The 9,691-nt window shown below is 39.2% G+C and overlaps 1 long non-coding RNA gene across 1 annotated transcript in view; it reads right to left on the bottom strand.

Annotated features, from left to right (window-relative positions):
* Nucleotides 1-325: 325 nt before the first annotated feature.
* Nucleotides 326-9,691, bottom strand: part of LOC148022002 (uncharacterized) — a 33,300-nt gene continuing 23,934 nt past the window's right edge. The window contains exons 5-6 of the long non-coding RNA XR_015694446.1: nucleotides 521-569; nucleotides 326-436 (exon numbers count right to left, since the gene is read on the bottom strand). This is a non-coding gene — a long non-coding RNA (uncharacterized LOC148022002). The remainder of the gene's footprint in view (nucleotides 437-520; nucleotides 570-9,691) is intronic.

The raw sequence follows: 9,691 nt of genomic DNA, 5'->3' as shown, positions 1-9,691 counted from the left end.
TAGAAATGAGACCAAGTATAAAATTGTTAAGGCTATGTGAGGTTAAATTAACAAAAATTAAACTTACATCGCCCATTCGTTGCCCAAGTAGATGTTCCGAGAGCAATTTTGCATTGTAGCAAACTTTTCATCTATAGCTATGGCCATCATCCTACTCTAGCACTCTAAAAAAGAATAATTATTGTATTGTCCAACATTTCATAGTCTTGAACCACTATCTCAAAGCCCTTTACTAGCTTTTCCAAAGAACTGATTTGGTAAAGTAAAACACACTTAGTGCTTTTCCTTTTCCCCCTCCCCCTCTCCCTTTCCATCTCCCTCTCCCTCTCCCTCTCATGGAACATACTGCTTCACATTGTCATGGTATCCTTCAATTGAGTTGGCTAGAAAGCATCTCTGTGTGGAAATATCACAAATAATCTGGCTCGAATGAGATCTACAAGGCAAGGAGGACAATCAAATTTGGAAATTTAAAAAAATATTTGAGATAACTTAAAAGAAAAATACCAAAAGGTCTTACGTTTCATGGTATGCCATAACCAAATGTTATATGAGATCCAAATTGCAATCTGCACATAAGGTTCACTATGATTCACGTTATTTGCAAATAGGAAAAATGTATCTTAGACAATGTATTACACTTTTGGATTATATATTCTATTTACCTTGTAGCCATTGTACTTGAACAAATAAGCAACAGGGATATTTAGGTCATCATTAGTTATGTCCATTTGCACTTGACGTAAAGAGACGTTTGGGCTTACGTTGAGCATCTCCTCCAACCAAACCTCCAACATCATCATAGGATTATCAACATCATCTTGTAAGTTTTGATCAATTGCCACAATCTTTCCATTCACATAATGCTAGCTCGTGTAATATAATGTCAAAATAAAATTTTGTGATACAATCATATATTTACAAACAATAGATTTCCATTCCATTTTGGACATAATCTCACACACTTCTTTTATATCCCAGCTCTATTGATTTGCATTTGAACATTGATGTTATTTTCCAAACTTCCTTATCATTTAAAAAATCCACAAAAACATATAGTGGCATGAAGATTGTGATCTTTACCTATCTGCTAACTATATTAGGATGTAGATATCTTTGAATATCTACATAAATCTTTAATCTATTAGATTCACATGTTTCCACTTCCGAGATTGGCCACTTTTCAAAGATGGGAGTGGAAGAGGGCAAAGAGATCCAAACCATGTTTTGCTTAATGGTGCATTGTAAAATTTTTCATTTAAAAAAACCTTGTCCTTGGTCAATGACCTATTACAGGTTGCTTTGTACACCTGCTTGCCAATAGAGCCGTGAATGGCATCAAAGATTCCAAGTATGATTTTGATAGGTTGCCAGTATTCAAGGTTTGATGGATATATATCTACAATCCTAAACAGACTTCAATAAATTCCTAAAATATAAAAACTTGGTTTCAAACCTATTGAAATTTTTTTAACTTATAGTTTAGTCTATGGCATGGCACGTCAATAGGCCAATTCTACAAACATAGTTCTGAGTACATGTACACATATTGTATAAGCACCTCCTTGATTTTTTCCCAGATCCTTCAACCTTGAAATCCTTGACTCACCCCTTGTAGGTTCAATGAATTTATTTCCACATTCTCTTCTCTTCCTTGTCTACAACATAACCCAACTACCAATAGAGATGGTAGTAGGAATCCACCTATTGTTATTAAGATCAAAATTTTTGTAGATTGTGATTGCTTTAATAGAAGAGGAGGGACGTTGAGGATGTGAGGCTTCCATTGGCATAGAAGATGAAGCAAAAGAAGATGTTGAGTGAAAAGAGAGAATAGAATAGAAAATATTCTGCAAAAATGAAGGGATAACAGGCACTTTGGTGAACTGTTTGAGTTTTTTGAAAAAAGGGGAGGGATACTACACTGGAGGGAAAAAATTTAGGTGTATTATTCAAGAATTTCAAGAAAATGACCAAGATACTGCAAGGTTGTACATGACTAACAAGAAATATCTCCATCTACTTTCTTTAATTATACCAATCCGCCTTGTTTCTTGTGCCTCCATGAATTTATACTCCAAACATACCCAAAAATGCTTCTTTTCAAAAATCTATAAAAACAAGATAAAAGACTTCATAATCAAAAAAATACCTATTTTACCATAATGGCAACTCTCCTCCTATTGGTTGAGAGGCTTTCTCTCTCTAAAACTAAAAGGCCCAAACTTGAGTCCAAATCTCCCCCTAGTCATAGTCAAAGAAGATTGTGCACTTGGATCCTCAGAATGACTAGAAATAGTCTTGATTTGGGAATTTTCAACTATGTTCTTGACAACAGTTCTAGAGGGAGGTCATTAATCTTTCTCTGTTTTCTAAAATATCCCTTGTGAATCCTTTTTTGTTGATTGAGTAGCTATATTAGGATATTGTGGTTGGATTTTCTAGTTGGCTTTAGGTGACAAAGGTTCTTTTGGTTTGGGAGATGTTGGCTGGGAGGCTGGACCAACAAAAATGGTGGACTATTCCTTGTCAAAACTTAAGATCTCTAACTTTTCCTTTTTTGAATCCTCTATTTTAGCATGAGAAGCATCATTAAGAAGTGGCTACTCAGTCTCCCCTCCTCTTGACTCATGAATTTCTCAAACGCTATGGGTGGCCTCAAGCGGTTGCACTTTTGGAATTGTGGGCTATCTTTCTCTTTCTATTTGATTTTGATGGGATGGGGAATGTGGTTGGTGGAGCTAGTTATGCTAGTAGTTTTGGCAACTAGATCCGATGATTAATCGGTTGTTGTCTCCCTAAGTGTCTTGGTCCTTGACCTAGATTATGTTTGTGTATCTTTCTCTTCCTCTTTGATTTTTATGGGATGGGGAATGTGATTGGTGGAGCTAGTTGTGCGAGTAGTTTTGGCAACTAGATTTGATGATTTCTTGCATAAAACCCTTGAGCACATAGCAATACTTTGGGAACCCATGGTAGGTTTGTGTTAACTCTCATTGACATTTCTTTCAATTGTATGACCTAAGTCTCCTCTTCCTTCTAGACAAAATTCTCTTCTCAACATATAGAGAAGTTGTTGTGTTATTCCTAGTAGCTTCGGTCTTTTTTTTGGCTCCAAGAGAATTCCTAGTGAGTGGTTCCCTTTTGACCTCTTGTTCCTTGAGGAGTTCCTTTAGAACTCAAAAAGGCACGGCTCTATAGGTATTCCTTGATACTAGCCTTTGCATTAAGAGGTGTGGTTGACAAGAAAGGATGATTGAACCTCATGAAGCGGATATCGCTCATGTCCTCAAGGATCTTCATACAAAAAGAGGGAAGTAGAGTTGCCCTCATCATGAGCCTAGCCATAGCATAGGTATCTATTCCTAGGTTAAGTCAAAAAAGAGTGGGGGAAGGTGGGCTTCCTCAGCTGCTCACTTTTGCTTAAGTAAAATCCTAATGGTCCTAAGGTAATTACAAGTAGTTATGAAGGCTGGGTCTAGGCAAAAAGAGAAATCCTCGAGGAAGCGATTGATGGATGGGTGCAAGTCCCCTGCTTTAAAAGTCATGCATTCCTCGAGAGTTGCTGCATTGACATTGTAGATCTTCCGAAAGTCGTATCTGCCATGCATCCTCCTATCGTAATCCACTCCATGTCTGCGAGGGTAGGGTATGTAGATAGGATCATTCCTTTCTTTCGATAGCGTACTGTAGAAGGCCATCCATGCATCAAGATTGGTGCCTCGAATCCTCCTCTGCCACTTTGGCTACGCCTCATAGACTCGATGGTTTCGGGAATGTGATAGACCTTATCCTACCAGTAGTCTGTGTATTCTCACCTCCATTGTGTGGTTATGATGCTCCACTCCTCGACCCATCAGTTTGCTAAAGTATTTCCAAACGAATGATCCTTTCCACTACCTCCAACGGTAAGACTCGGTCCAAGGATCGTGGGTAGAGGAAGGAGAACTCGAAGGGTTGGGATTGGAGTCCATGTTGTTGCTAGATGGTTACCTCCTGCGGCCAGTTGATGGGATGGTGATCCTCGCGTAGTCGCATGGGCTCATCACGAAGCTGCCATGGTCGTGCTTGTGCTCTTTGTTGGGCTTGCTCCACAAGTTCCCGTCTTCTTCTTCTGGCAACAATGATGTGTTTGGGGACTTGGGCACCCTCTAGCTCTTTTGGGGGTTAGGTCAGGCAAGGGTGGCAAGCAAGGGCGAGAATGGGCTCTCTCGTTTGTGGTTCTTCTTCGAATTTGACCCTTCCTCGATGTCTTGTTCCATCATGAGTTGGACTGGGGGTGGATAGGGCTACTCTTGTTCTTTGAATCCAAGTTCCCTGAGCTCATCAATGGAGAGTCTGGCTTGTCGTAAGTAGCTATGTTGCTGCTCCTTGGTTATGCATGTGCCCGTTGGGAGTGCACGCTCTTGCAGGTCACACCTCAAGGCTCTGGTCATTAACTCCAGCTTCATTTTCATCCTCTCCACAAATCCTCGCCTTCAACTTGGATGACATGAAGCACCCTGTTCAGAAAATCTTGCCTTTGAGTGATTGAGCACACGTCTTTAGATTCTGCTCTAGATTCTGAGCACCCTCTTGCACTTCACCACTTCCAAGTGCTCTATCAGTCCTCGCACTCTTTCAAAATTGTGCCTCTCCCATTGCTGTGCTTTCTCTTCCACATCTTTCTTGCCTTTTTCCATCTCCTGAGACAGCATCATTACCAACTATTGTTGTTCATTCCACACTTTCAGTATTTGGGTCTTCTCTTTGTCTCGGCAATTCAATTGCTCTTCTGATATCCTTCTACCTTGCTCAGCCCCACGAAGAACTATTGGTGGGCTTCTGCAAGCCTTTCTAATAGATCTTCATTGACTTGCGCTTGGCTTTGCATTTCTGCTCAATGTAGTCTTCTTTCGATCATGGCCATGGCCATCAATCCGTCCACTTCCTGCTGGACGGCAGGTTGTCTTGCAAGCTCCTGGTGGCTTCTTCTATGGCCTCTTCCTTCTCCTTTGACGACATGACTTCTATCTCTATCTCTAGCCTTCCTTGATCCTCCATTGCTAACCACAGCATGAATACCATGGCATCCTCCTGTTCTTGGCATTGTTCTTCTTATGCTTGGTCCCTTTCCCATTGGACCTATGCATGGCCTCCATCATGTCTTCATCCTCCTTTCTCCTTAGCTTCTCAGCCTCTTCTTCTGCTCTTCTTCTTCTCTCCTCCTTGGCTCTCTGTGACTCTTCTCTCACTTTCTTCATTTCTTTCTCCTCTTTCCACCTTCATTCTTCTTCCGTCCTTTTGGATTCTTTTTTTGGTTCTTTTCAACTCCGCCCGTTCTTCCTTCATCATCTCCTCTCTCCTTTGTTATTGGGGCTTCGTGGCCTTCTTCTTCTCTCCTGCCTTGGCCTCCTTCTGGGTAGTCTACACTTTCTGCTCTCCCCGGTTGCTGATGGTTCTCTCACTGGATTGCTCTACGTCAGTGCGCGCCGATTGTTAAGGTATCTCTCATACTTCCTCTTCTACTCCTTTTGCCTCCTTTATGGCTTCTTGGATAATGGTCATTAAGACTCCACCAAATTTGATCGTGGATGCCTTAGAAGCAGGCTTCTTTCATGTTGATCTAGTTGTTGAGGCTGGGGATTCCCCTCTTGTTGGTACTACACTTGTGGCTAGGACAGTGGCCGAGTTCTTGATGGATTTCATCAGGACAAACCCGTTCTAGTCCACTTCTTCAATGCTCTCCAATACCAGCACACCAATTCTATTCTTCAATGTGTTGTACCTCTGTCCTGAGAAGAGGGTATGGGCCATCTTTGCTTGCATCCTTACTTTTGGATTTGGGATGTCTGCAAGACTTATCCTGTCCACCATGTGCACATCATGCTTATTCACTCCCAACATGGCATATACATCTCTCGGAGGGCGTCTTTCTTTCTTGATGGCCAAGCCTAGGGCCTTCTTGATCATTGCAATGCTCGGTGGTACCTCCAATTGACATTCTTCTTCTCCTATCCTCACTATTACTGTGCCGCAATTCCTTGCATCATTAAAACTTCTTAGGAACTCTATGCACATGCAGTAGTCCACCGCTTGCCCTACTTTCTCCACATACTTTTGGAGGGCACATTTGTCCACCAGCTACTTTACATCCGGCTCCTCCAAGATAGCTTCATCCAAGTTTAGTGTGTGCTTGAAGGTGAATTGACCAAAGCCCCTTGTTTCTACACTTATGCCGTATCTCCTTTGTTCTTCTTCCATGAAGGGGAGTTTTCCACCTTATGTTGAGAAATCAAATGATGTATGCCTATAGAGGCTTAATCTATGCCCTGAAGAGGCTAGAAGATAGACAAATGATTAATATCCCATATGAAAGATCTATCTTGCCACTCCATAATGTGATAACTCTTACTCCACTAGATCAATTTGCATTGGTGGTAATGCTACTCTAAATATGAAAGCTCAAGGTAAGGAATGATTTTCCTCATCTAGTAGTCTTGGTACCCTCTGCAAGTTTAAGCTAGATCTTAAAGGACTTGCAAACTTAAAGGCACCAAGTCCAATGTCAATCTCTATACATAATAGGGCTTTAATTTATTGAAATTTACTTTAGTTTTGAACTCCACCCCTTGCAAATCCGCTAAAATGGTTGTAGAGACATTTTTTTCCTATACGAACAATCTTATAAAAGGGCCATCCCATTTGGGTTCCAACTTGCCTAAAAAGAGCTCACAATGGGCATCATAATGTAAAATCAATCAATCCTTAACAAATTTATACTTCTTAGCCCAAAGGTCATGGAGTATTTTCATCTGCTTCTTCCCTACTTTCTGATATAACAAGGCTTGTAATCTAATCTCATCAAGATGTGCAAGGGAAATGAGCCTTTATTGCAACGCTTCCTCTTCTCCCAAGGAATGGTTTAGAGCAGACCTTATTGAAGGCAGCTCAATCTCCAAAGATAAAATACACTCTTTTCCATATACTAATTTAAAAGAGGGGTGGCTTGTAGCTCTCTTAAATTTCATATTATAAGCCCAAACAACCACACACAACTTCTTATCCCAATCATACTTACTTTGGATAGAGGTTTGGATAAAATCTCTATATGTTGCTTGTTAGTACCCTCTACTTGCCCATTAGCTTGGGGATTGTAGATCGTGGTCTTACTTTTTTTAATCTTTGGAGCTTCCATCAAAGCCTCAATGGATTTATTTAAAAAATGTATCCCATAGTCAAACACAAGCTCCTTAGGTGGGCCAAAACGACAAACAATCTACTCCAAAATAAAACTAGTTGTTTCCTTGGAATTATCCTTCATCTTAGTGCGAGCTTTGAACCACTTTGTGAAATGGTCTATTGTCACAATGATATAATATTTTCGTGTATTTAACGAGGGATATATAAGTCCAATGAAATCAATGCCCCACTTCTCAAATGGTAGTATAGCCATAATAGGAGTCAGTGGTTTGGTGCTTTCTATTCTCTCTATTATCATGTCTCTGATATGTATCATATCTCTTGACATACACAAATGTATCCTAAAAAATGAATGGCCACTAATATTTGGCTCTCAAAGATTTATATGCAGTCGACACAACAGAGTCATAACACTCTTTCAAGATAAATGGAACCTCATCAGACATGATACATTGGTGATAAACATCATTGACCCCTTGTCAATATAGTGTTCCTACAATCAAGGTAAATTTTAAGGCTTGCTACCTAATTTTTCTCTTTTTAGTCTTTGATAAAGTGGCTCTAGCCTCTCCTGTGGATAGATATGCATTATGGCAGCATACTAGGATGGAATGGACACCATATCAATTTTAAATAGACCCTCGAATGTCACTATCTTCACCCAAGTCTTCCTTCGGCTCTCTGAAATCCACAAGACATTCAATGATACTCTACAACTTCAATGGCTTACTTCTAATTTCATAATCAAACTCTTGCAAAGTGATCACTTATTTTACTAGGCGTCCTGGCAGTTACAACTTATTCAACAATACCCTTACCTCTTTTATCTTTGTATAAAATACTATATTTTCATACAGGATGTAGTGCTTGAATTTATTCATTGCAAAGATCATCCCAAGGCACAATTTCTCCATGTAGGTATAATTAATATATATTATCTCCAATTTGTAACTAGCAAATGCAATCATATGGTATCACTTCTCCTTTTAAATTTAATTTAAACATCATAGCTAATACTATACATCGTAGCTATTGAAAATATATATAATATCTCACTCCTTTTAGGTACTTTAAGATAGTAATTTTGTCAATTTCTTATTTACATCCTCCAAGGATACTTAACATAAATTGCTCCAAATAAATAGACAGTTAAAGGAAAATAGAGTCATCAATGGCAATGTCCTCTCAACCAATGCATTAATAAAGCATCAATAATATCTAACAGATGATAGAAAGCTATGCAATTCTTTAGGAGTACGTAGCAAACTCATAGCGACAATAACCTTTATCTTTTCAGGATCAGTCTCAATAATATCTAACTGACGATAGAAAGTTATGCACTTATTTAGGAGTGCATAGCAAACTCATAGTGACAATAACCATTATCTTTTCAGGATCAGTCTCACAATACCAAACCAAAGTACCCACATGGCCCAATAGCAATTCTAAATGCATAATGTTGACAAAGGATTCCGTATCCACAATGGCATGATCCACTAATATGCCATCAACATATGCTGCTACCCTTGGCCAATGCTTTTAAGTATGCTCAAATCAGTCATCTCTCACATAGGTTATTCTCAAGGGTTTGACGATACATCTAGTGCAAAGGATCTTCTTAAATTCTTCATAAACTCCTAGAGATAACTTTATTAACTACAGGAGATTCACATCGGCCTTTATCTTGTAAAGAGAATTAGCTAAGTTAAATTCATGATAGTTAGCAATGGCTCTCTTCTCCCAACGGACCATTCTTTCTCTTGGTCGCTAGACAAGCTTAGGTGACTCTTTCTTGGCTTTGATCTTCGCAACTCCCTATTGGAATCATCTTTTCCACTAGTAGCTTTTAGAGGACCGAATTCCACATCAGAATTAAGGACTTGCATCCTCTTATCATTGTATTTAGGATTTGCCTCAACAGGTTTTTATTATCTCTAACACCTTCTTTAACCTTCTCTCCTCTTATAATGGCTTGTAAATTGGAAGCCTCAATGGTGTTGACATGCATAGCTTCAATAAGGTTGACACCACTACTACTGGGCAACTCTTCTATTATAGCTTTTTCTCTCAGTAATATTTACTTTGGTCTCTCATCCTACTAAAGGTTATTCCCTTGTGCTCAATGATTAATTAGACATGGATACTTACTCTCTAACTAAAGAAAGCTAATCTTACTCCAACAAGTACTAGCTAGATGGTCCGACTTCCCACATATATCGCATTTGGCATTAGGATAGTTTCTTGAAAAGCATTGACTATTACACCACTTACAACTAAGTCTTGATAGGCCATCCTCATTAGGACATCAACTTTCTATCAAGTTTTAGAGCTTATTTAGAAAATTAGCATCTATAGCTATTTGTCTATATTTTTCCATTATCATATCGGTATAATGCTTCATCATGTCCTTGAATTTGCCAAGAACATTTGACACACTAGGGACATAACCATGATCATCTGCTTGTCGTTCAGCTAGCCTAATCACCTAATTAGAAATCAATCAATGATA

This window comes from Lygodium microphyllum, chromosome 17, assembly GCF_053477565.2.
Source record: "Lygodium microphyllum isolate KBCC chromosome 17, Lygodium_microphyllum_v1.1.10, whole genome shotgun sequence".
Taxonomy (NCBI): Eukaryota; Viridiplantae; Streptophyta; class Polypodiopsida; order Schizaeales; family Lygodiaceae; genus Lygodium; species Lygodium microphyllum.
The sequence above is the reverse complement of the archived record's forward strand: the minus strand, read 5'-3'. Positions and strand labels throughout refer to the sequence as shown.